This window comes from Rhamphochromis sp. 'chilingali' (assembly GCF_963969265.1).
Source record: "Rhamphochromis sp. 'chilingali' genome assembly, chromosome: 22".
NCBI lineage: Eukaryota > Metazoa > Chordata > Actinopteri > Cichliformes > Cichlidae > Rhamphochromis > Rhamphochromis sp. 'chilingali'.
The window spans coordinates 3,877,609-3,903,433 of NC_137950.1; the positions used below are offsets into that span (position 1 = coordinate 3,877,609).

General features: G+C 40.3%; 1 protein-coding gene across 4 annotated transcripts in view; it reads left to right on the forward strand.

The window, feature by feature from the left end:
* Nucleotides 1-25,825, forward strand: part of ca10a (carbonic anhydrase Xa) — a 344,540-nt gene that overhangs the window by 274,453 nt on the left and 44,262 nt on the right. The gene's annotated exons all lie outside the window — the stretch shown is intronic.

Sequence of the window (25,825 nt, forward strand, 5' to 3'; positions counted from 1 at the left end):
ATCTTATTGGTAAAAAAGTACCGGAAACTCCACTGGCGGCATGCTATCTAATGTGTTAAACTATTTTTTTTTAAAGTAACGAGTCGAATTTTGCAAATGTAGCGGAGTAAAAGTACAGTTTCTTCTTCATAAATGTACTCAAGTAAAAGTAAAAAGTATCGTGCAAAAAAGGTACTTTAAAAGTACAGTTTTTTTCAAAAACTTACTCAAGTAAATGTAATGGAGTAAATGTAATTCGTTACTACCCACCTCTGCTTGTGACTGATTGATAGCTACAAACAGTCACAAAGCTAATTTTGACCCATTGTTAGGGGAGGATGTACATTTTGTGAACACCAGGAGTCACTGGAAGTTTGTGTCCTTTTTAAAGTTAAAAATCCTGTTTAGGTTTTTGCAGGACTGGGTGGAAGCCCTCGGTGAGCAATTTTCTACAGCTGTTTTTGTTTTTGGTCTTAGGTACAGAGCTATAAAAATAAAGGCTCGTGCCCTAATCAGTTTTCTTCTTGGCATGGCAAAGTTAGTAATTTGGATAACAAAAAAATACATATATTTGGACAGGGTTGGACTGATGTGGTACTTAGTTTTAAGGGGTTGGTTGCATCAAGAATGAAAGTGGAGCATGGTTTTTATAGTGTTACTTGCATTACTATTACTATTCGTTCTATGTTTTGACAAGTTCACATGGATTTAAGTGTGTGTGAATTGTTATATGAATAAAAGTGGATGTTAAAGGTCTTTCTTTCTTTCTTTTTCCACTCTCTGAGAAATAAAAAATAACATCCAAAAGGCAGTGGGAACAGAGTCTAAGTAGAAGAATGACAGCCAGACTCTTTAAAGGGTGATAGTCCTATATTTCTTACCACATTTGTTACACATGAAGGTTAAATGACAACATTTGACTTTTGTTTTATGTGGTTTCCATTTATTTTTAAAACATTGCACATGTTTTATGGGAAGCACTTCCATTTATGCAAATCAGCAGCTAAATTTTCTTTCTTAAAAAGGCTTGGCACCATCTGTTGAAGTGTCTCAGAAGACTTTTACTGATGTTTAGAACTTTTTAAATTGAAAGGACTTCTTTCACTAGTGAGTTCAGCAGGTTCCTAAAGTATTTCTGAAAATATTTTTTAACTCGGTATCAGACCTATCACCTTTTTCAAACATTACTAAAAACTCAAATGCAGATTCAGTCTGCTGGCAAGAAACTACCTGTTATTATGTTAGGCTGTACTGGTTCCATAACTCTTCTTCTGAGCACAAAAGCCCATCAATAGCATAAAATATTTATTGCTGTAGCTGTCTCCCATCAAAGCTATTGGCTGCTTTTTTCCATTCTTGCCCCGAGGTAAGTGCTAGAATGTCAGAAAAGTGGAAAAGAAGGAAAACTCTATTATTTTTATTCGCCCTCTCAATATTTGTACACTTCATATGCGTATATGACCTTGGCAGAGAACTTTCAGATTCAGGAACAAGCTGAACTTTCTTGTACCTTTATTGAATTCCAAAACAGAGTCCTTGTCCAGTGTTTTCATTGCAATCAACTGCTAAAGCAGTGAAGCTATGACATTATGCCCAGCTTTTTTCATCTTCCCCCTTTTCTGCCTTATCAGCTGTTATTTGATTTCCAGCATTGGTTGCAGGCAAGCTAATCTGGCCAGCCAGCTCCATGCTGAAAGCTAGAGACGTGGCTTGAATAACCAGAGAGTAATAAGCTTGGGAGGAAAGTTAGACCCAGCAAAGGACTTAAGTAACAGAGGATTGAATCTGGTCACTCGTCATTTAGCAATTAGAATCATAAATGTGGACACCTACGGACCATGCATTATGTCTGGCTTTTGAGGATCTTTTGGTCTACTCCACTTTATCAGTCAGGTCCTATTTAAGTGATTTCTTCATTGAGAACAGTTGTAACAGTAATCAGGCCACTGTGTGGCTAGAGAAATTTGAACTCCGCTTTCCAAAGATGTAACACACCACAGTTAATTTATGTTATAAAAATAAATTATAACATAATTTATGTAATAAATTAACTTCCCCCTTAATAATAAACACCTTCATATAGAAACTGCATTTTGTGTTTACTTATGTTATCTTTGTCTAATATTTGAATTTGATTGATGATCTGAAACATTTAAGTGTGACAAACATATAAAAAAGAAAATGGGAAGGGGCCAAACACTTTTTCACACCAGTGTATGCTATGGTTAGACCTTGGTGTAGCTGTGTGGGCTAGTCCAACCGGTATGGGGGGAGTTAAGCTCTTCTGGTGTTCAGCCACTATGTTTATTGTGTGCTGGAGTACGCATTAAAAAGTTTACAGCAGAATAACATCTGGACTGATCATTGGCTCGTCGCACCACACGAGAATGCTACATGGTGTCAGAAGATGGCACGGACTATATTTATATCCCTCTCCGGATACCGCATTGCTTATCCTGCACTGTGTTGGACTAGCCGCTAAAGAAATAAAATTTATAAAAAGAAGTCGCCCCATCATGGCGGACAGATTTCGCAAACCTGACCCTCTGGTTTTTGATGAGAACATTGCTGAGAATTGGCGTGTTTTTGAATGGGAATATGATATTTTCATCGCCACTGCCCACTCTGACAAGCCGGCGAAGACGAGGGCTTACATTCTCCTGAATATTCTGGACCAGATGCCGTTGAACGAGAATGCTCAGTTGTTTATGTTCCTGCCGTTCGCGTAGCTGGTGCAGATGAAGAGATACTCACTGCTGCTGAGTCGAGAGAGGATCTGGAATGTTTGAAGGCAAAGTTTTGTGAAATCTGCAATCCACAGCACAACAGGATGATGGAAAGACACAAGTTCTACACCAGAAATCAGAAGCCAGGTGAGACACTTGAATCATTCATCAGTGATTTGAAGATCAAGGCTAAATATTGTCACTTTGGGGACCTCACTGATGAACTTCTCAGTGATTGTATTGTCTGTGGTGTCATTAGCGACATGTTAAGAAAGGCTCTGTTAAGAGACAGCAAGCTGACACTTGCTAAAGCGATCTCTGTGTGTCGAATACACTATGACTGAAAAAAATAGCAATACACTAGCGACACAAGCTACCAGTGTCAACACAGTAAAGCCCATTCTGAACAGCAAGCACAAGCCTAAGCCCCTTTCATTCCCACAGACTGTCACAAATTAACAGCAAGTGAGCTGCCACTTCAAGATGAAACATTTTACGTGGATGGCATAGAAATTGACAGCCAGATCGATTGCATCCACGCTAAAGCCAATAAGAAAGACGAGGGATTTGTCACAATACACATAAATGGCGAGCCCACTGAGATGAAAGTAGATACAGGGGTGAAATACAATGTCATGTCACTTTCAAAACAGTGAATGGCAGAAGACACACTGTCAACAAGAGAATCCTGTGAGCCTTGTTGCCTATTGAGGCACGAGAATTCAGACCACTGGCACTGTTACACTACCTTGTTGCTTAAAGGAGCAGTGTCACACATTGCCTTTCTTTTTGGTGGACAGAGAAGTACAACCACTGCTAGGATTTCAAACATCCATGGATATGGGCATTGTAAAAATGAGCCCTGAGGTCCACCAGGGCAGCACAGAAAGAAGCATAGATTTCAGCTCCCACATACTCACACAGTACCAAGACCTGTTCGGTGATGAACTGGGGGAACTTCCAGTCACATACTCAATGATGCTAGACCCTGATGTACAGCCTGTGTTCCCTTCAGCTCACCGCATCCCTGTCGCGATGCAAGAAAGAGTCAAAGCAGAACTTGAACGCATGCAACGCATCGGCGTTGTAACACCAGTCACTGAGCCTACTGACTGGGTGTCCTCAATGGTGGCAGCACACAAGAAAGACAAGTGTGAGATCAGACTGTGCATAAATCCAAAAGACCTCAACACAGCACTGAAAAGACCTCACCACTCAAAGCACAGCGTTGAAGTGGCAGCACAGATGTCAGGAGCAACAGTGTTCTCTGTGCTAGATGCAAAAAACTTGTTCTGGCAAATACGCCTCGACGAGAAGTCCTCAATGCTGATGACATTTGGCACTCCATTTGGGCAACACAGGTTTCTAGGGATACCCTTTGGCATCAGCTCTGCAAGTCAGCTCTGTTTGCCGGTTACCCATGCTCTGTCATCGTGGATGACATCATTTGAGGAAATGGGGTGGTCTAACATGACGCCAACCTGAAAAAAGTGCTGACATGTACACGGGAGATCAAGCTCAGGCTAAACCCTGACAAGTGCAAATTTCACCTACACCAAGTGTCATATGTGGGCCACATCTTCACAAAGGACGGCCTAAAAGCAGACCCCTCCAAAACCATGGCAATAGGAGCAATGCCAGTGCCCACAGATGTCACGTCACTACAGCGCTTCCTCGTTATGGTCAGTTACATACCGAACCTTAGTGAAATCACCGCACCTCTAAGGAAACTGACCCACAAAGAGCCACCTCAGATCATGCCTCTCCAGCCCACCAGTATTGGCATATTATAACGTCAAGGAGCCAGTTACACTGACATGTGATGCATCATGCTATAGACTAGGCGGTGCATGTTTGCAAAATGGCAGACTGGTGGCCTTCACATCGCGTGCTCTCATGGACACAGAGACGCAATATGCCCAGATAGAGAAGGAGCTCCTCGCCGTGGTGTTCGCCTGCACGAAGTTCGAAGATTATGTTTATGGCAAAGCAACAGTCGTCAAAACTGACCGCCAACCCCTGGTGACCATAATGAAAAAGCCCATCCATGTCGCCCCTGCCTGGCTCCAGAGGATATTACTTGCCTGGAGGAGCTAAGACAGCACATAGCCCGAGATGATGTGCTACAAGCCCTCAGCACAGTCATCCAGCGAGGATGGCCCATCAGAGAGAGCCAAGTACAGCCCGCTCTAGCCCTGTTTTCTCCATACAGAGATACAATACAATACAATACAATACAATACAAATTTATTTGTATAGCACATTTAAAACCAGAGGTAGCTAAAGTGCTTCACATAAACCAATAAAACAGTAGTAAAATACAAATGCAGATAAGCTAGCAGATGGCAGGCATTGATTAACCAAGCATACAAGTACGCAGATAAGTAAGCAAGACTTAACAATAAAACAATATAAGCAAAAGAGAGGAAAGTGGAGGGCAAGAAAGAACACTTTAAAGGCCTGCTGTAGGACCCAGCGTTCTACTGGGAGTATGCACACTAAGGAGATCAATAAGGTAGCTGGGTGCAATGTTATTTATGATTTTATAAGCAGTAGGATTTTAAAATCAATGCAGTGTTTAATTAGGAGCCAGTGAAGGCCAGTGAGAATTGGGGTGATAGACTCAAACCCTAGTACCAGTTAGAAGGCGAGCCGCGGTGTTTTGGACGAGTTGCAATCTACGAAGAAGGGCAGAATGAAGCCCAGTGTATAGGGAGTTGCAATAGTCTAACCTGGATGTGACAAAGGCATGGATAAGCTTTTCTAGATCCTCACGTGGTAAGTATGGCATAGCCTTAGAAATTAATCCAAGTTGATGGAAACAAGATTCAATAACAGAGGTCACATGCTTGTCAAGCTTAAAAGAGACGTCCAGGTAAACAACATATTACTTGCGGAATCAGAAAAATAATCAGCAAAGGTCCCGAGGACAGCAGTTAGATGGGCTCTAGGGGTATGACTATCAAATATTACAATTTCCGTTTTCTTGTCAATAAGGATAAGAGAATTGCTCAGCAGCCAGTCTTTAACTTCACTTATACAATCGAAGAAGCGAAGCATCGATGAAGTTTCATCCTTGGTCAATTCAAAATAAATTTGAATGTCATCCGCGTAGCAATGATAAGAGAGTTTGTAATTTTCAATAGTACGACCAATGGGTAACATATGTAGAGAAAACAGCATAGGACACAGCACAGACCCCTGAGGGACACCACAGGTAACGGGGGCAATGGAAGAGGAGTAGGTACCCATCGTGACAGAGGACCTCTCCGATAAGTAGGATTTAAACCAACTAAGACCCATACCCATAATGCCAACCAGATGTTCAAGCTTCATTAAGAGGATATTATGGTCACGAGATCAAAAGCAGAAGACAGGTCCAACAAAACTAAGACAGCGGGGTGCCCAGAGTCAGTAATTAAAAGAAGATCATTGAAGACCCTCAAGAGAGCCGTTTCCATGCTATGGCGCAGTCTAAACCCAGATTGAAATTTATCCCAGATGTTATTCTCATTCAGATAGGTCTGATGCTGTGATAGGACAATCTTCTTGAGGATTTTTGACAGGAACGGAAGTTGCGAGATAGGTCTGTAATTAGCGAGATTTGAGTGATCTAGGGAACGCTTTTTAAGAAGAGGTTTCACTACGGCATGTTTAAAGGCAGTCGGAACACAACCCACTGACAAAGAAAGATTGATCAGTGATAATATACAAGGCCCAATTACATTAAATGCAGAATTTAAGTTTTTTTTAGACGATCAATGATTCCCTTAAGGACAGGAAGTGACACTGGTTCAAACTGAGCAAGTGTCATAGAGCAGCGTAAAGCGGGGCCTTGGGACACCCCGAGGCTTTTAAGGCTCTTAAGGTGGAGATTTTATCAGTGGTAATTTAAGAACTGCTCACAAAGAGCTGAAGAAGCCAGCCACGATGCTTCAGGATTCATTCATTCATTCATTTATTTATTCATTTTCAGGCACAACAAATACCTATATTGAACATAAAATACACAAAACAAAAAACAAAACTTGCCTGAAAAAGGAGTGGGACGAAGAAAACTTATTAAATCCCACCCCTATACTCACTCATCAACAAAAAAAAACAATAAACTTCCCGCAGCTACGCCCATCATTGCATACAGACCCATCAACAGCCCCGGGCAGATACAAGCATCTAAGCGGCAGCTCGCAACCAACAATTAGAGCCTTCATAACTGAATACAGAATATATAAATTATAAATTGCATTACCACAGGTAACAGGCAGTAATAACTACAAGTAACAGACACACATACATATACATACATATATATCTACACACACAAGTACATATATGTACATACATACGCACACTTTATTTTTTATTTTTTATTTTGGAATCCATACCAGCAATGGTAAGAGGACAGACATTACAGAGCACACTAAAACCCATCATTGAGTATACTGTGACCAGACCAACTGTTTGTAGAGAAATTTAAATCTATGAATATTTTTGCATTGTTTCAATTGTAAACTCAGACTGTCCCAGATTTTCACACCACATACAGACACACAAAAGCCTTTACGGGTTGTTCGAGTTCTGGGTAATTTGAATTCTCCAAAGCCTCTCACATTATAAACCTTTTCTCGAATTTCAAATCTAGTTTGTAAATTTGCCGGTAAAAGTTTAGTAAAAGCTTTATACAAAATTATGGATGTATTGTAATTAACCAGATCCTGGAATTTAAGTAACTTTGCCTGAAGAAAGAATTTGTGAGTATGATCTAGATAACCAGCCTTGTGAATAATACGCAGTGCTCGTTTCTGTACTGTGACTAATGGATTAGTTGTATTTTTATATGTATTTCCCCACACTTCCACACAATATGTAAGATATGGAAGAACCAGGGTACAGTACAGAGTACGAAGTGCATCTTTATCAAGGAATTGTTTCACTTTGTTCAAAACTGGATAAGGGTTAACCAAGGAGTTAAAAATATTGAATAAAACGCGTGCATTATGACTATTATGACTTTGTCCCACATGCCATCAGACTGTTTAACTCCTCTCTGGAGGGGAGAGGGAGGGGAAACAGGAGGACAAAGGACAAAGGAGGGGGGAACAACTAAGCTTTAGTGCCTCTTCACCTCACTGTGCAATACCTTTTGTGCAATACTTTTGTAAATAGTCAACGGTGCAATAGACTCAATACTTGAAATGTGCAATTCACTTGTATTTTTATTTTTATTCCTATTTATTATATTTATCCCCTTCGTATATTTTATTTATATTGTCTCTGTATTTATATATATGTGTGTGTGTATAACTCTGTAACTTCTGTCGGTGCTGTGCTTTTTTGGAAATCGAATTTCCCAGAGGAACCCACCCGAGGGATTAATAAAGTTCTATCTAATCTAATCTAATCTAATCTAATCTATTATTCGTAACAATGGCTGACAGAACAGCCGCTTTAGCCATCTTAGCAGATTTCTGGAATTCCAAGCGCGTCCTGCGTAAAATGTCAAGGGACACCTGGAGCCTATCCTTTTTCCACCGCCTCTCAGCTTGACAGCAGGTACGGCGTAGAGCACGTGTAGAGTAATTTAACCAAGGTCGGGAACAGCTTCTAGGACATTTCACTTTTATAGGGGCCACAGTCCAGTAAGGAGGTGCATATAGCAAGTAGGGAGTTGGCAAAGTCATCAAATAAAGACTGTGTGATGCCAGCCGTATCAGGGAGCACAGATTCAGAGAAAAACGCAGAAAATTCAGCCACAGTCCCAGAATCAATGAAACGGCCAAGGCGTCGAGGGCCCCCAAGGTTCAGATCAGTTTCGCATAGATCAGCATCAAAAAGGACTGGAAATTGGTCAGAAATCCCAGTGTTGCTAGTGTCCCTGACACAAAGGTCCAATTCATGAGAGAAAACCAAATCAAGCGTGTGACCTTTAGAGTGGGTTGGAGTATTTACCCATTGAGTGATGTTACGAAATCAGTTTCACCCGGTTCTTTTTATTCCTCGAAGCATCCAGAGACGGCACCGAAACTCAGTAGTCATTTCACAAAACCTTTATTCATCTTCATTTAAGCATGCATCTTCTAGAAGGGGAGATGTGCAAGGCCGGTGTTCCTCTGCAGAATCTTCCACCTCTTTGTAAGTTACAGCCAGCTTTATAGAAGTGACCCCATCATAAAACCCCCATGGTGTGCTGCAAACTCTGTGTGTCTGTGTGTATATGCACGAGCACGTGAGTGCCTGTGTGTGCGCGTACCCGTGTGTCTATGTGAGTGCACGTGAGTGACTGTGTGCGCGTACCCGTGTGTCTATGTGAGTGCACGTGAGTGACTGTGCATGTAGGTGTGGGTGTGTCGTAACAGTTAAAGCACTGTGTGTGTCTCTGTATACCTGACTTCCTGGGGGTCATAAAAGTAATCTCCTCACCTGAGCTAAACCAAATTCCTCTACACAACATAGAAAACAGAGTTAAGATATTACAAACACTGAGACCCACACCCATGTCTCGCCTGGGGAATTTCCACTCAACATTAACTTCTCTTTGTCTTACTTTCGCAGTTCAAAGTGGGGGAGGACCTCCTAGAAATCTACTCCTAAATTCATGACACACTCAGGCCTTTATTGCATCCAGGGCAGTGTCAGTGTCTCTACAATAATTCTACATCCTACCTAACACATTTTTAAACTCTCAAATAAGCTATGCATATCTTCAGTGAGGATAAAAGAATCAGCTAAAACAAGAAAGTCTTTAGCAAGCCTATCGTCTTTACAACAGATATGAATGTTAAAATCACCAGCAATAAGAAGATGGTCATAATTTAAGCAAATAGATCCTAAGAAGTCAGCAAAATCATTGATAAAAGTCTTGTTGTATTTCGGAGGACGGTAGCCAGGGGGGGACCAGCAAGTTCCAATAATTGTGCTTCAAAGCTAACAAACATAGGTGGGGCCAGCTGCCGTATCCGGAATTTATTCCTTAAGACCACCGCAAGTCCTCCACCCCGATCCGAAAGTCTCGGTGAGCTGAAAAAAGCACAGTCCGGGGGAAGGAGCTCAGAAAAGGGAAAGGACTCACCAGGACGAATCCAGGTTTCCGTCAGGAGCAGTAAATCCAGACCTGTAGTGGTAAAAAAGTCATTCATGATAAAAGTCTTGTTCATCAACGACCTAACATTTAATAATGCCATCCAGGCCGAAGACGCCAGGTCGAGGTTAGAGGCACATCTCAGGGGCACAGGTTGCCATAACGCACGCCACCTCCGGTAGCCTCAAGCCAACTCCAAGCTGGCAAGCAGGTCACCGGAAGGGCTGGGTATGCTTGACTTTCAGCAGGGCAAATCCATTGATGATTGAGCAGTCTAAAAGTGAACTGCTCCTGGGAAGCGGAGGAAGGACGAAAGGTTCTGACGGTGAAGTCGAAGCCAGGCTCGACCCGTGCTTTAAGATGAGCCTTTATCCATACACGGACACCGCTGTGTTTGCCCCGCTTCCTACGGCGTCTACGCTGAAAATGAGGCAGAGGTAGGCAGCATGAACCAGAGAGAGAATCCGTCTTTGTTGAGATGGCATCACTGACCCTCCAACACGGTTCTGGCCTGTAGGGGTCCGGCCCATAAGTATGAAGTGGGCGAAGACTTAAAAGAGTAAGCCGGTCATAGGTAATCAAAGCAAAGCCACCAGAATAGCATATGAGCAAAAGGACGAAAAACAACAGAAGACGAGGACGGCAAGCTGAGCACACTGGCGCCAGCTAACAATTTTATGATAGTGCAGTGACAGTAGGGATGGGAATCATTTAGGTTTTGTCCGATACTGGTGCCAAACCAGTACTTTTGAAAAGTACTGTGTTTAAACGGTGTTTAAACGTGTTAAAGTGTAACGTGTAAACGTGTTAACGTGTTAAAGTGTTTAAACGGTGCTCGGACGGTGCTCGGACCGGTGCTTAAGGAATGGAGAACACAAACTTTGTCCAAAAACCTCTTATGTTTTTATTTTTAGCAGTCTCTTTTTTTCTGCAAAATGATAACCAAGTTAGCCTTTTCTGTTGATACAACATACCTCCTTTGGTTGGAACCGGTGCTTAAACAATAGAAAACACAAACTTTGTGTATCACTCAAACAAGAAGACAGCCGCATGTAACTATGACGGTGTTTGCTAGTTCACCTTACGTGCATTAATTTAATAACGTGGTTAGCCTACTCAATGTAAATTACACACGAACAACATTAAGCTACTCACGCAGAGAAGAACGGCTGCTGCTGCCATCATCATCCGTCATCATTTCTGCTACACTGGCAGGGCTAGGGGCCAGGACTCTACTCTTCGGGTTTTTGGGGGATTTTGCTGACTCCGGGTCCGATAACAGGCACCACACCCGCAATAGATGTGCTCAGTGTGAGGTCTTGCAGTAAGCTATCAAATGCGGTGCATTTCTTGGCTTTTAAAAAAAATGCTATGCGTCGCCAGGTGTTTCATCAGATTCGAGGTGTTACCTCCTTTGACAGTATCACAGTATCACCTTAAAGCACTTGTTGCAGGCTGCTGAGTTTGCATCTTTTGCTGTGAAGTACCGCCAGACTTTGACCGCTTCACCTTGGGCGTTTTTAAACTGTAGCTCTGTTCTAAAAAAACGTACGTACCTGGGCCCGCCTACTATCCTTGGAAAGGTCAAATGATTGGCTAGAATCCAAAGTGTATGACATCTCAGGAAAAAAAAAACTACAGAAAAAAAAGCACAGAAATAAAGCAACGAAATGTGCGCTGCTTTTCGGTCTGGTTACTATCATTTATGTCAGAACCGATACCGGTACCCATCCCTAAGTGACAGTCACATATAGTACCTAAAGCTATCTTCACATTGATAAACTCAGCGTGGAGGATGGGAACATCATGAAAAGCCACAAAACAGTCATTCACCAGTCTCTGCACAAAGAATACATCAACATCCTACACAAAGGCCATCCAGGTACAGAAGCAACCAAGCGCAGAGCTAGGAGTTTCACCTTTTGGGCAGTAATGTCAAAAGACATCACGGAAGAGCTGCTCTCTTGCACAGTGTGCAGCAGCACTAAGACACATCAGCAGAGAGAACCGCTACAACTGCACCCTGTTCCAGTCCTCCCATGGTCAACGGTGGCCACCAACATTTTCACCTGGCATGGAAAACAATATCAGGTCCTTGTAGATTCCTATTCGGGATGGATTGAGATTGACCTTCTCCGTGACTTGACCACAGCAGCAGTCATCTCCAAGCTAAAGAGACAGCGGAATAACATCCGGAGTGATCATTGGCTCGTCGCACCACATGAGAATGCTACACTTGGTTTAACCTAAGCTTCCAAAATGAAAGAACAACAGTTCCTAGGAGCCTATGCTTCGAATCCTAAGGACTTAGTATTCTAAGTTCCTAGGAGCCTATGCTCCTAGGAGCCGTATTAATGACCCCCTTGTGAGTTTTGTGTGCCATGCTGTAGCTGGAGAACCACACAGCGATACAGTATATCAGGACACTTCCAAATGAGCAATGATAGAAGACGATCAGCACCTCCTTATTCACGTCCATTTTTCGGAGGATTCTAAGAAAATGGAGACGCTGTTGGGCCTTCTTTGCAATCTCCAAGGTACTTGAGCTCCATTGGAGGTCTGTGTCTATGTGCAGACCCAGGAACTTGAAGCTGGCCACCTTTTCCACGGACTCCCCGTTGATGCTGAAGTGCTGCAGCTCGAGCTTCCTCCTTCTGAAGTTGACTACTAGCACTTTCGTTTTCGTGGCATTGAGTTCCAAGTTGTCCACAGACCAATCCAACAGCCTCTGAACCTCAGCTCTGTATGTCTTCTCATCAACTTCTGAGATGAGCCCCACCACAGTCGTATCATCTGCAAACTTAATAATTGCATTGTCTGGTTAGGTTCTGACACAGTCATGTGTGTACAGAGTGTAAAGTAGCAATAGAAAATTTGTTAGAATGAAGCGTAAAGCATAGCTGGGGCTGATTAGATGTTCTGTGGTTCACCAGTTATGACAAAATATGTCAATCGTTCTCACTGTGGGAGCATAACATGAACAGCATCCAAAATTCACAACACTCTGCTATACAAACATGCAATGTGTAGTCACATTTGCAAACCCCAATGAAACTCCAGACTTGGTTTGGAAATGTACCAAGAAACCTCCTTGTCAACAAGAACTTTATCCATGTAATGTGGTCTGCACCCTGCTATGATTGCAGTGTTCTCAACATTCTAGACAAACCAAACAAAAGCAGAAACCATGCCTAAGGATTCTGAATTTGCCTTGTTAAATCTAAAAATAGACATAAATTAAAATGTACCAAAGTAAAGCAATCTTTTCAGACAAAGCTGCAATGAAGCTCCTCGCCTGTATAAATCCATCCTTTACATTATTGCCATTTTGTGGCCACAGTTAGCTATTGTTTCCAAACTCTGCTTGTTACATGCTCATAGAATTATGTATTTTATCACGTATAATTGTAAGATCTTTACCTTACCGTATAAAGTGCATGGAGGTGACTTTTGTCGAATATAAACAAAACTGAATTGAATTGAAACCTACATAGGAAACTGTAGCGTCTGTCAATGACATGAGCTAACCAAGCTGAGAGGCCAACAGTAAGGCAAACTGCTGCGGGCTTTACTTTCACTGCATTGAGGTGAATTATGTGCTTTATATGGAAACACTGTCATTGGGAAGTAAACATGCTTCAGTGGTTTATCATCAGATAAATAACAGATGAGTTTTCTCTTGCTTACCACTTTGGCCAAAAATGTGTGATGTAGAGAAGATTGAGTGTGAAAATGTTAATAACACCTTTAGTACAAGCAAGGAAAGCTCTGATGATGATGAAGATGGCAGCTCTTACCATGTACAGTTTAATAAAATAAAATAAAATAACCTCCATCGGAAATCATTGAATATGATACATTTAACCAGCTTTTTTGCCAACACTCAAGTTAAATTTTTATTAATATGTTTAATTGCAATAGATATTGACAATTAGCCATGTCACATATTCCTCAAGCCTTTTAATCCTGCTGATTTTTTAAGTTAATATATTTTAAAATAAGTATAGATATTGTACCAAGTATATTGTATAAGAGACTAATGTAACAGGAGAGCACATGTTTCAGAATTTGCCTAAGAATCCACCGGTTTTAAACTTTTCTTCACCATTAAAGAGGTTAGAGGTTAACAGCTTTCAGTATTTCCACTGCTACACAGCAAACAATAATGGATGAAGTTAATTTGGCAAACTTTTCATTTTCCAAATTAAATACAATTTAAAACAGTGCTTATGTTGATGCCTCAATGTAACCATCAAAGGATGGTACATGGATGACACCTGGCTCAAAATCAAAACTCAAGAAGTAGAATCCTTCACTGCTCATATCAACTCAGTGGATAGAAACATAAAGTTTACCATGGAAGACACAAAGGATAACAGTTTGCCATTTCTGGACTGTGCTGTGGGCACTGAGGAGAATGAAAACCTCAACATTGAAGCCCACACACACAGACCAGTACCTACTCTTTGACTCTCACCACCCTCTGGAACACAAAGTTGGAGTACTCAGAACATTGCTTGAGAAGCAACTGTTAATTAATTAAATAAGTATCTAACTAATAACTTACAAGTGATATGAGCGTTTACACTTTTCATTACGTCAGAATTGTATGAATTAGTTATGTTATAGTTGGGCTCAGTGACAGATGACAAGGTCCATCCATCCTCAGAAATCTTGTACTCATGTGGACTTTCCAAGTAAGAATGAGCAAGGATGCAGGCACAAACCGGTAAGAACTGTGCACTACTATACTGAAATAAATATGCTATTACTGAAGGCAGATTCTAGGCTAGACTAGTAAATTTCCTGTCTACATTTAAACAAACACTTGTAAATAATTTAAAACAAACACATGATGACAGATGGCAACACCATCTATAGTGAAGGAACTTACGGACTCCATAGATTGACTTTTTTTTTTTTACCAGTCCTTCATAAGTAATCCCACAAATGACCAGATAACCTGAGCAAGCGGAGCAACTAAAAGAGGAAGACTGACTAATAAACTGACCCAGAGGACCTCCTCACAAAAGCCTGACCTCTGACCTTAAGGTCAAAGTTAGTGGGTTTTAGGACATGCATCTATGGTATCAATTTGAAACTCCTACGTTGCCTTGGTCTTGACTTATCGCATTCACAAAGTTGAGTGTCCACGCTGCTGGCCCACCTGCCTACCCGGTAGGGTGATCATAATACCAATCAGCCTCTTATGGCTGAGGGGTATTCTGTGTGGTACTTCATACAATCCGCTCTGAAGATACTGACAGAAACTTTCAACGCCATCGCATTTCATCTTTTACACCATCTTGGAGCCTAAGGAGGAAAAAAACACATCCTATCCTTGCTGAATTTGAACATTTCCAGCAGAAAGAGCTTGTTAAAAGCAAAGGGAGTGAATTAAATGCAACATCATATGGGATTAATGACCAGTTTCCTAACGAAATCAATAACAGATATTAAATACTATATTCCATACTAAAGCAACACAGCTAGAAGGGGCAAATGGCTCTGCTGTGGCCGATAATAAGCTTAGAAGTATATCAAAGGACAGCTTAGGTTGAGAGTTTCAGAAAAATAATTTGAAGACATTACACATGCAGAGAAGGCATATTGGATACACTGGAAAAAGGATTCTGAATATGGGGCTGCCAGGCCAGGAAAAGAAGAAGACCACAGAGAAAGTTCATGGATGTAGTGAAACAGGATGAGCAGAGGGATGGTGGATGCTAGGGGTTGGTTGAAAGCGAGGCAGATGATCTACTGTAGCAAGTCCTAAAGGGAACGCCGGAAGGAAGAAGAAGAATGGTTTAATTGGTGGTTTATTTGATGAATGGTGAATTCTGTTTTGTTTTTATTTTTTGAATAATTCATATGATAGTTCAAAGTGGCTTAACAAAAAAAAAGATCAGGTACAATGACTGGACTGAAAATTGGTGATGTCCAAAGAAAAACCTTCAGAAAGATCATTTGAAAAGAAAATCTAACAAAGTCTGTCTTCTTGAAAGCATAATATAAAGAAAAGACAGATGGCTCAAGACAGAAATGTCATGTTTTTCAAGTCTTACTATCTACTGACCACAGTCATGCTCTGTCTACAACTTAGCAAAGAAACATCTCACCATATAATATGCCAAGATATGTCTTAAAAATTTGAGGAAATTGAGTAAGAAGAGAACAAAAGAAGATGTGGAAGCCCTAGTCAGCAGATGAATAGTAACTCAGTGTGTATAAATCAGAATCAGAATACTTTATAATGTTATACATAATTTCCCTAGGGAAATTATGTCCCTAGGGAAATTATGTGGGTTACAGTTGCTCCAGTACAGTACCAGGAAAAAAACAGAAAAAAAATAGTAAAAAATAGTAACTGAACTGAATCTTTAATTGATGCACCTACTGTTTGCGAAAGCTTCATCAGAAATGTAAATTAGTTTGATCAAGCAAGTTTTTAGTTCATCATTGCCCTTGCAAAATTGGACAAAATGAGAGACTAAACATGTCATCAGAATTTATTTACAAAAACATACTGTTTTCCCCATCCAAATCAAATTCAATCCAACTAAACCTTTCTGTAGAAAATATAAAGATGTTGATACAGTTAATAATGATGTGATTTGATGATGTGACACTAACCCACATTGAATGGATCCCTCCAAGACTGTTGGACCAACAAAAGTGATGGTTTGGTGTGGTATATGGGGTACAGCGATAGTGGGTCCATTCTTCATCAATGGAAACCTCAAGGCCACTGGATATTTGAAATTGCTACATGATGATGTGTTTCCCTCTTTATGCACTGAAGCTGGCACGTTCCCTGAGTTTTTCCAGCAAGATGGTGCACCACCACATTATGGGTGCCAGGTCCGAGCATTCCTAGATGAACAGTTTCCTGGAAAGTGGATTGGTCGTCGTGGGCCAGTTGAATGGCCCCCAAGGTCTCCCGATCTGACCCCCCTAGACTTTTATCTTTGGGGTCATCTGAAGGCAATTGTCTATGGTGTGAAGATACGAGATGTGCAGCACCTGAAACTACAGATACTGGATGCCTGTGCTGGCATTTCTCCTGCGGTGTTGCTATCAGTGTTTGAAGAGTGGGAGAAGAGGGTTGCATTGACAATCCAACACAATGGGCAGCGCATTGAACATATTTTATAAGTGGTCAGGAACTTGTAAATAACTTATGAAAGAATAAAGTTACGTTGAAACCAAGCACACCATTGTTTTTCTTGTGACATTACCATTAAGTTTGATGTGTCACATGGCCCTCTTCCTATTGAAAAAACAAGTTATATCCAAGATGGCCGACTTCTAAATGGCCACCATGGTCACCACCCATCTTGAGGAGTTTACCCCCTCACATATACTAATGTGCCACAAACAGGACTTTAATATCACCAAACATTTCCATTTTATTACGGAGTATCCATATAAATGGCCCCAGCCTTTAGTTACTGTTATCGCCTCTATACGTCCTTGCCTTTGAGTGCGACCTCCTAAAACAGACAACATTTTCTACAAGGCTTTGCAAAGTATGGTAAAAACATAAACAGTGTCTGTATACCATGGTTGCCTTGACACATACAAAAAAACAACTTGTGGCATTGAACATTAAAAACACTGTCAGTGAACATAATTGGTTTTGCAGAATCACCCAATATCTGCCTTTTAGTCTGGCAACAGGATTGATTTGAGCAAACCACCGATGCTGTTTTTCTTTAGCGAGCACAACACATTCTCTGAAAATCGTTTTCCTAATGCCTCAGATCTGTGTTGAGTCTTTCTCATCATGTAGCATTACTGGAACTGCTTTGCTGAAATTGGAGTCCATAACTCCACTGAGCTGCAGCCCACACAGTCCCACTAGTCTTTAATTCATCATATGCGGTCTTCTTTTCTCTATTATTTCTTTTTTTCTATTTTAAAAATCTCCATTGCCTCAAATCTGATCACTGGTGAACTAAATAACATGTTTTATGGTTAATAAATGTTAACTACTCTTACATATTTCATGGAATGCACAGCATTTGGGTCAGGAAACTTTTTCCTTTCAACCAAATATTTTGTCCTATATTTGATAATAATGGCTTTGGTGTTGGAAATGTTCTGGGTAAATGCAGCAGTTTGTAAAGCTCAACATCTGCAGTAGCCAGTGAAGATGATTTCTTGCAAGAGGTAATTTACTCTATTGATTTGTGTGCTCAGATAATTGTGATGTTCCGTGTGTTTCTCACTACCAGCACGCTACTGCTGTCTTCTATTACAGTGGCTGTCTGCCATGCCAGCCCCAGACAGTCAACTTAATCCTTTATGACTTGTTTATGTTCACCAAGCTATTACCGCTAATGTGATGGCACGTTATGATCATCACTATCTATTAAGGAAGGACAAGTGCACAGTGGAGTTGTCCTTTTTGGCTTCATCACTTCTGGAAGCTTTTTGCAACAAATTAAAAACGCAATTAGGTGGCTTGATAAAATAAGGTGTGAGAGAAGACATATAAGGCATATAACAGCGAGGCTTTACAATAATGAACCCAGAAAGCCTAAATACTCCTAAACTACACTACAGACTGCTTTTAAATCTAGAAAAAAGCAATAGGAAATGTTTTGTCAGTCAGAAAGTAATTTTGCAGTTATGCTTCTCTCTTATCCTTGTCATTTCAAAACAACTAAAAATACATATTCACAAAAAATTATAAAGCAGATGATTCTAGAGGGAGTGTGGCCAGACTAAAAATTATATCTGAAGGAAGTGGAAGAATAATACAAAAATTAAGAAAACTCTTGAAAATGGAAAATAGTAGTTTGCAGTTTATGTTATGTTATGTTACTACCAGTCTTTCTGTATTCCAGTTTTTATGAGTAAGTTTTTTGCTTAATACTAAGCAGCAGGTCAATTTTTATTATATGCTAAACTGAGGTTGGTTATCAAAGTCAGCAACAACTGTATTCATGTTTTCATGGCTTATTTAATGTAATTACATAATCTTAAATACATGGATTTGAGCATTGATAGAAATTAGATCAGCTTGCTTGCTCAGTAACAAAAGTATCTAAAAAGTCCATTTAGATGTACAAAATCATTACAATAGGACTTTGGTATTCATAACCTCATGGTGTTGGCTGTTGAAAATAATGGCAACATTTATCTACCAGATGAGATCTTATTACAGTGTTCACCATTTTAATTTAATGAACAGCCTTGAAAAACTGCAGTTTTAACAAGTTGATCAGATAAAATTAAAGCAATATTTTTACTTTGTAATGTACTGCCATAGTTCCTTACTTTTGTTCAGAAGATTGCTGTGATATCACTTAGACAATAAAGCAGAGAATAAAACTGACAATAAAACATTTGATTATTATGTGCTCATAATATATAAAAATGATGTAGAGAATAAAGTTTTTGAAATAAAAAAAAATACTTCCATAAAAAAGTTCAGTATCAAACAACTGTGGCAATTCTATTTTTAAACAATAAGTCACTCAAATAACAATGATTACTTCTCACTGCATCTATTTATTTGGGGCTGTGTTGTAACAATGTGTGAAGTGTTGTATCAGCTGTTGGGCTCAGCATTGGTGTTGTTTGCTTTGTTTCTGTGTAAATCAAGTTAAGTTGGCTGCTTCCCCTGTCTCATGGGTTTTTGATAAATTTGTATTGATGAGTCCAAGTAAAAACCATTTCGATTGATCCACTGTTTTTAAAATGTGTTTGTATGTTTAGAACATCACCTAACACAATAATAGTGTATGCTTGATTCTGGGGGTGTGTTTTCAGGTACTAATGCAACAAATATGATCTATTTAGCCAACATTCTGTGTTGCAGAGTAATCCCTCATTGCAGTATTGGCAAGTATTTTTTAATCTAGGGTGTACCCTATACTTGGGACATGCAGGTAAAAAATTGAAGTGGTGGTCCAACTCTCTTTTGAGGTGTGTGTAACACACATAGTGTGTAACACTATGTAACACTTTTATCTCTACTGCATTGTAGTCTGATTTATCTTTGAAGATTTAAAAACTTAAGTATGCACGGGTGCTACAAATGAGCTTCTCCCCAACATTATAGATAAGTTACATTTTGTTGTATGTACAGCAGTGATAGGTCAGCAGTGCAGCTGAAAATTTCTTGCTACTTAACATAACACACGTCGAAGAAGCTGAAAAATGTATTTATTTAATTATTTATTAATTTATTTATGTAACAGCTTGTCTCTACTTTTTAAAAAAGAGGGTTAACAAAGAAAAAAACATTTGATGCATTGCTCTGGTGTTTTCTGGGTATGCTAGTGTATACTGTGTTTAAAAACTGGACTGGAAGTCTAGCCTGTCATCAGCTATCTTTAGTATGTGACTCGCAAACAAAACTTTAAATCTGGTTTTAGACTCAGATGCTGTTTTGACAATGTCACTGTCACAGCTGCAGACATGTGGGGTGATGAGAGAAGGACCCCAGTGGAGGCACTGACCTTATGAAGTTAGCTTTATTGACAGTGGCCAAACAAAATACAAACGAAAGCTGAGCATGGCAGCAACTAAACTAACACAAAAACCTAAACTGGAAGCAGCTACAAAAAAATAATATAAAGGAACTAAAGCCTGAGACTAGAAACCTAAACCCGTAACGGGGAAACACAGAACATGCAGACCAACAAGAGAGACACAAGACTGAAAACATGAAGAACTCAACAGGTGATACACAGGATAAAGTGCAGTACACGTAGATGAACCAGCAACAAACAGAAGACACAGGGCTAAAATACACAGAGGGACAACGTTGGAACGAGAAACAGGAGGGAAACACAGCTAGGGCTAATCAGGCATCATGAGACAGGGAGGAGGCAAAGCTGAATACACAGACATAAGACAAGGTCTATCAAAGTAAAACAGGAAGCACGAGATAATCACAAAGACGCAGAGTAGACACTGAGACAGAGACACAACGGACTGGGGAGACAGAGAGAACATGGAGACAAGAGTGACTACACAAGAAACACGGGGAAGGAGAAGTAACAGAAACCTAAATCCTAGGAATTGAAAATAAACATGAGCAGAAAACCGTGAATGACAATAATCCAAGAATATAAATTAACCAATAAACACAAAACACTGGGTCACAGACCCAGGACCGTGACAGTCACATTCCTTTCTGTAACTTTTCTTTAACTTTGTTAAACTTTATTTCTTTAACTTTACTTTCTTTAACTTACTTAGCAACACACAGGATCTATACTGTCTCCAAGAAATTAGAGAGGTCTGGTTGGTTTGTATATAATTAAACACTGCATTGTATTTGTATTTGCTTGGGTTATCTTTGTCTAATTTTAAAAACATGATCATGTGACAAATATGTAGAGAATTAAGAACTCAAAAAGGGAAAATACCTTTTTGCAGCACTGTGTATTCAGTCCATATAATTCTATTAATTGATTTCTGAATTTTTTTTTTTTGCCTGTCCCGTTTGGCTCTTTTGCCATCAGAATTATTGTCTAAAGGCAAAGAAAGATGCCCAACGGATTTACTTTACCAAATTGACCATCCCAGCCTTGCCGTAATGGTCCATTTGATTCACCTTTTATTGTTTATTTTATTTTCCACTTACTGAATACGGGACAGACTTGACTGGGGGAAAGAAGGGGAGAAAGAAAGAGGGAAAGAGAAACAGCTTGTCACGGATTGCCGGGGCAAGCCGTGTGGAATTGTAGAAAGGGACCAAAAAGGCGGCAGCTCTGGTGCAGGTGAGTGTTTATTTACAGGGGTGGGTAAGTACAAACAGCGGTGGCGACAAAACATGATACTGGAAACCTAAACTGGGTAAACTAATAAGACAAACCAGAAACGAGGATGCAGGGAGGTCCGGGGAAATACATACGGAGAGACGCAGGGAGACCGAGGGGAAACAACACAGACGAACCAGCAACTACCATGACAGAAGATACAACTTAAATACACTCAGAGAACACAGGGAGATTACACACAGGTGGGGAACACAGCTGGGAGTGATTACGTGACGAGAGTAGGGAGGCAAACTGAAAACACTCACATAAGACGCAGACCTTCACAATAAAACAGGAAACACATACACGCAATGACACAACACACCAACTAAACACAGACTGGGGGACACAGAACATAGGAACATGAACCATGAAACAGAAGAGTACAAACACCCAAGGTAACCAAAACCACAGAATACTAATAAACTAAACATAAACACGGAGTCGCAGACTCCGGACCATGACACAGCTGAGAAGAGGGACGGGGGAGAAGGGCAAAAGACAAAAACCAACAGAATGGGCAGAAGAAAAAAAGAAAGAAAAAAAATGCATATATCAAGCACCTGGATCATTGATTTATGAATTTAATGAATACATAGCCAATAAAGTATTCATTTAAAAAATGAAGTGATCTTAGTTTATGGTGACAGCTAAACTTCCTGGAACTGCTTAGAAGATGGACAGGTCTCAGTTTGGGGCTTGTGATTGTTGAATTTTAAAAATACAATTTACATGGCAATATTCACAACAAATAACAGGGCACGTGTGTGGCAGAGCATTTCCTTGGGTTTTTCAGAACCCATTAACATAAAGCCAGAGACTATATAATCAGTATAATACTAGAATGCTGAGACATGTGATGAGTTTAGCTCCTGTTTTTTTTTCTGACTGTCATATAGTGGTGTTCATCTGGGCTCAGTATAGCAATACACGGTCATCTGTTTCTCTGACTGTGTTTTTATGAATTAAGTACAAAAGCCAGTGATTTTGATAAATACATTCAGTGCACAGAAAATATGAACTCCACAATCTGTGTGTAATAATTACTTCACCACTTGCAAACGTGTCGGCATTCAAAAGAATAATGAGAAAGCAGATTGGAATATAATGTCTTTGTTTCGTTTGCAACCTTTCCACTACATTGCCTTGTAATTGTTGCAGCAGGAACATGACAAGATGAAGTAAGCAAGTTTTACTCAACTGTATATTGATTTATTCTTCAAGCATGGTTCCCATCAGCTGGGTAAATGTAGCTAAATGTGATCTCTGTCTATCCTGTTGCATAAGACTTTTTTATGCCTTTATTATCTTTCCAGAATATATTTTGGTGCTCCAACAATTTTTTATTGTGGTTTTATTTTGGGGTTTTTTTTGGTTTTTTTTTTATTTAAATCACCTCTAATGAAATTATTGGCATAATTAGGTCACAGACCTCACCTATAACCAGTGTTGGTCAAGTTACTTGAAAATACTAATTATTTACTAATTACTAATTGCTTTTCCAAGAAAGTAATCCTTTACTGATGACTTATTTTCAAAAGTAATTAGTTATGTTATTACTTTTTAAAAACCTGGTACACAACCTGAATACATAATAAAGCAATAGACCTTTCAGCCCAATTCTATTTTTTCTGCATAATCCATCATATAAAATTGAATCAAATGAAATAGTCTCTTTTTATTAATTGTTTTATTAGATTTTATCTTTAATTATATGCACATTACATCAAGCAAAAATTTAATTAGATGCAACATTGACTGAAATAAATGTGTTTAACATTTAAACCTATCCTCTGCATATTCCAGCACCATCCATCCATCCATCCATCTTCATCCGCTTTATCCGGGGTCGGGTCGCGGGGGCAGCAGCCTAAGCAAAGAGGCCCAGACCTCCCTCTCCCCAGCCACCTCCTCCAGCTTATCCGGGGGAATACCAAGGCGTTCCCAGGCCAGCCGAGAGATATAATCTCTCCAGCGTGTCCTGGGTCTTCCCCGGGGCCTCCTCCCGGTGGGACATGCCTGGAACACCTCACCCAGGAGGCGCCCAGGGGGCATCCTTGTCAGATGCCCAAACCACCTCAGCTGGCTCCTTTCGATGTGGAGCAGCAGCTGCTCTACTCTGAGCCCCTCCCGGATGGCCGAACTTCTCACCCTATCTCTAAGGGAGAGGCCAGCCACCCTTCAGAGGAAGCTCATTTCTGCCACTTGTATCCGCGATCTCGTTCTTTCGGTCACTACCCACAGCTCGTGGCCATAGGTGAGGGTAGGGACGTAGATCGACCGGTAAATTGAGAGCTTCGCTTTTACACTCAGCTCCCTCTTCACCACGACGGACCGGTGCAGCGTCTGCATTACTGCAGCTGCAGCCCCAATCCGTCTGTCGATCTCCGGCTCCCTTCTCCCATCACTCGTGAACAAGACCCCGAGATACTTGAACTCCTCCACTTGGGGCAGGAACTCATCCCCGACCCGGAGTGGGCACTCCACCCTTTTCCGGCTGAGAACCATGGCCTCAGATTTGGAGGTGCTGATCCTCATTCCCGCTGCTTCACATATTCCAGCACATAAAATAAAATATTTTTGTATGTTTACAAAAATTAAAAAATTGCTGTAATTCATCCAGCTGAACAGCAGGGGGGCCCCAGTAAGGCAATCCTCAATGAACAGGAGTGAATAGAGCTAAACAGTTAAAATAATGATTTATGCCCTGCTTCTGGGAATAAAATACAGAAACAGATGATGTTTTTTGTTTGAAGTAAAAAAAAAACCTGTTTAGCAGGAGTGGGGCGGGTGGAGGTTTGCCCAGGGCTGTAGCTGCCATGTCAGTGGGAGGATCGGGGGGTTTCTCTATGAATTTCACATTCCCATAGCAGCGTGCTAGGTGCTTGCTCAGATTTGAGGTTTAAGTTTTTTGCTGTAGAAAGAAGTTTTCTTCCCACGCAGTGTGTACAGCAGACGCTAATGTTTTTGTCCGGTTTTACAGGATAAACCTTAAAGTAATGTCAGTACTTCCAAGCTTTAAACGCTGCATAGTCATACGCTGCATGTTTCTCTTTTACTGTAAAATACAAATATAATTCCACTCCTCACCTGTCATTCCAACCACACGTCACTACCTTTATCTCACAGCCAGGCTCCAGTCATTAACACTTACCCAAGGCCCCCAACACATACAGACAGAGTTAGCATTTTGCAGTGACTAAAGCGATAATGTCACCATTGTCAAACATGCAGACCACTGCATTTTGCCAGTTTGTCCAGCTACCATGCTAGACCTGCTTGCATGTCATGTGGGGTGAAAGTCAGGTAATTTTGGACTTGTACATCTATTTTTCCCAAGTTCCAAGCACCCAGAAAAATAACTTCACGTTAAAAGAATTAATGCTGAATTCATTCAACAGATTTTCAAACACAAGAGTATAAATTAGCATCTAGGTGAACCAAACCAAAGTTGGAGTCACTTTTTTCTCCGTAAGATTAGTCTCAGGATCTAAATAAATTGGTTTTATTTGGTTCCAGTTAGCGTTTTTTTAATGATATAATGAGTTATTAAATTATTACATTTCTTCTTGGTTTCCTTTTTCTAAACAGAATATTATTCAAGCTTCAATGTATTTGGAGATTGACTGTAAAATATGTAAAGAATTGAAGATATAAATGTCTTGCCCCCATTACGTACCAAACTACCATACTTCAGTACAGACCATTTCCTAAGACAGCTGGCCACTGACTCAAAGGAAGAACCTTAGTCTCTGATTTTAGACCTTGAGGGAGATAAGATTTTTCTGTCCTTTTCAGGGTTCTCACCTCACCTCCACTGCCTTGCCAGGGAGCCAACAAAGCCTCACTTTACCTCGTTACTCTTCCTCTTTTGGCACTAAATTCAACACACCTCTCTCCTAACAGTACTTATCTCCTCTTTGCATCACTCTCTTTTCCTATCTGTTTCTCCTTTCAAATTATTGACTTTTCAGGGCATCTATAAAATATTTACAATGTGAAGGCAGACTCCTTTTTGCTAGGATTTTTATAATAGTGTGTGTGGGGGTGGGGGTTTGAGGGGGATCATTTTGAAAGCGCTAGCACTAAAAGGAATGAAAGAGCAGAAGAGAAGCAGATGCAGAGAAAGAGTAGATGGAAGTCCGTGCAGAGTCACGGCATGAATACCAATGCTTTACATTGAAACACTGATGATTATGAATAATATTATAAATAAGCAAAGCTACTAATATATACCCTATTTCCCATGTATTATGAATTGT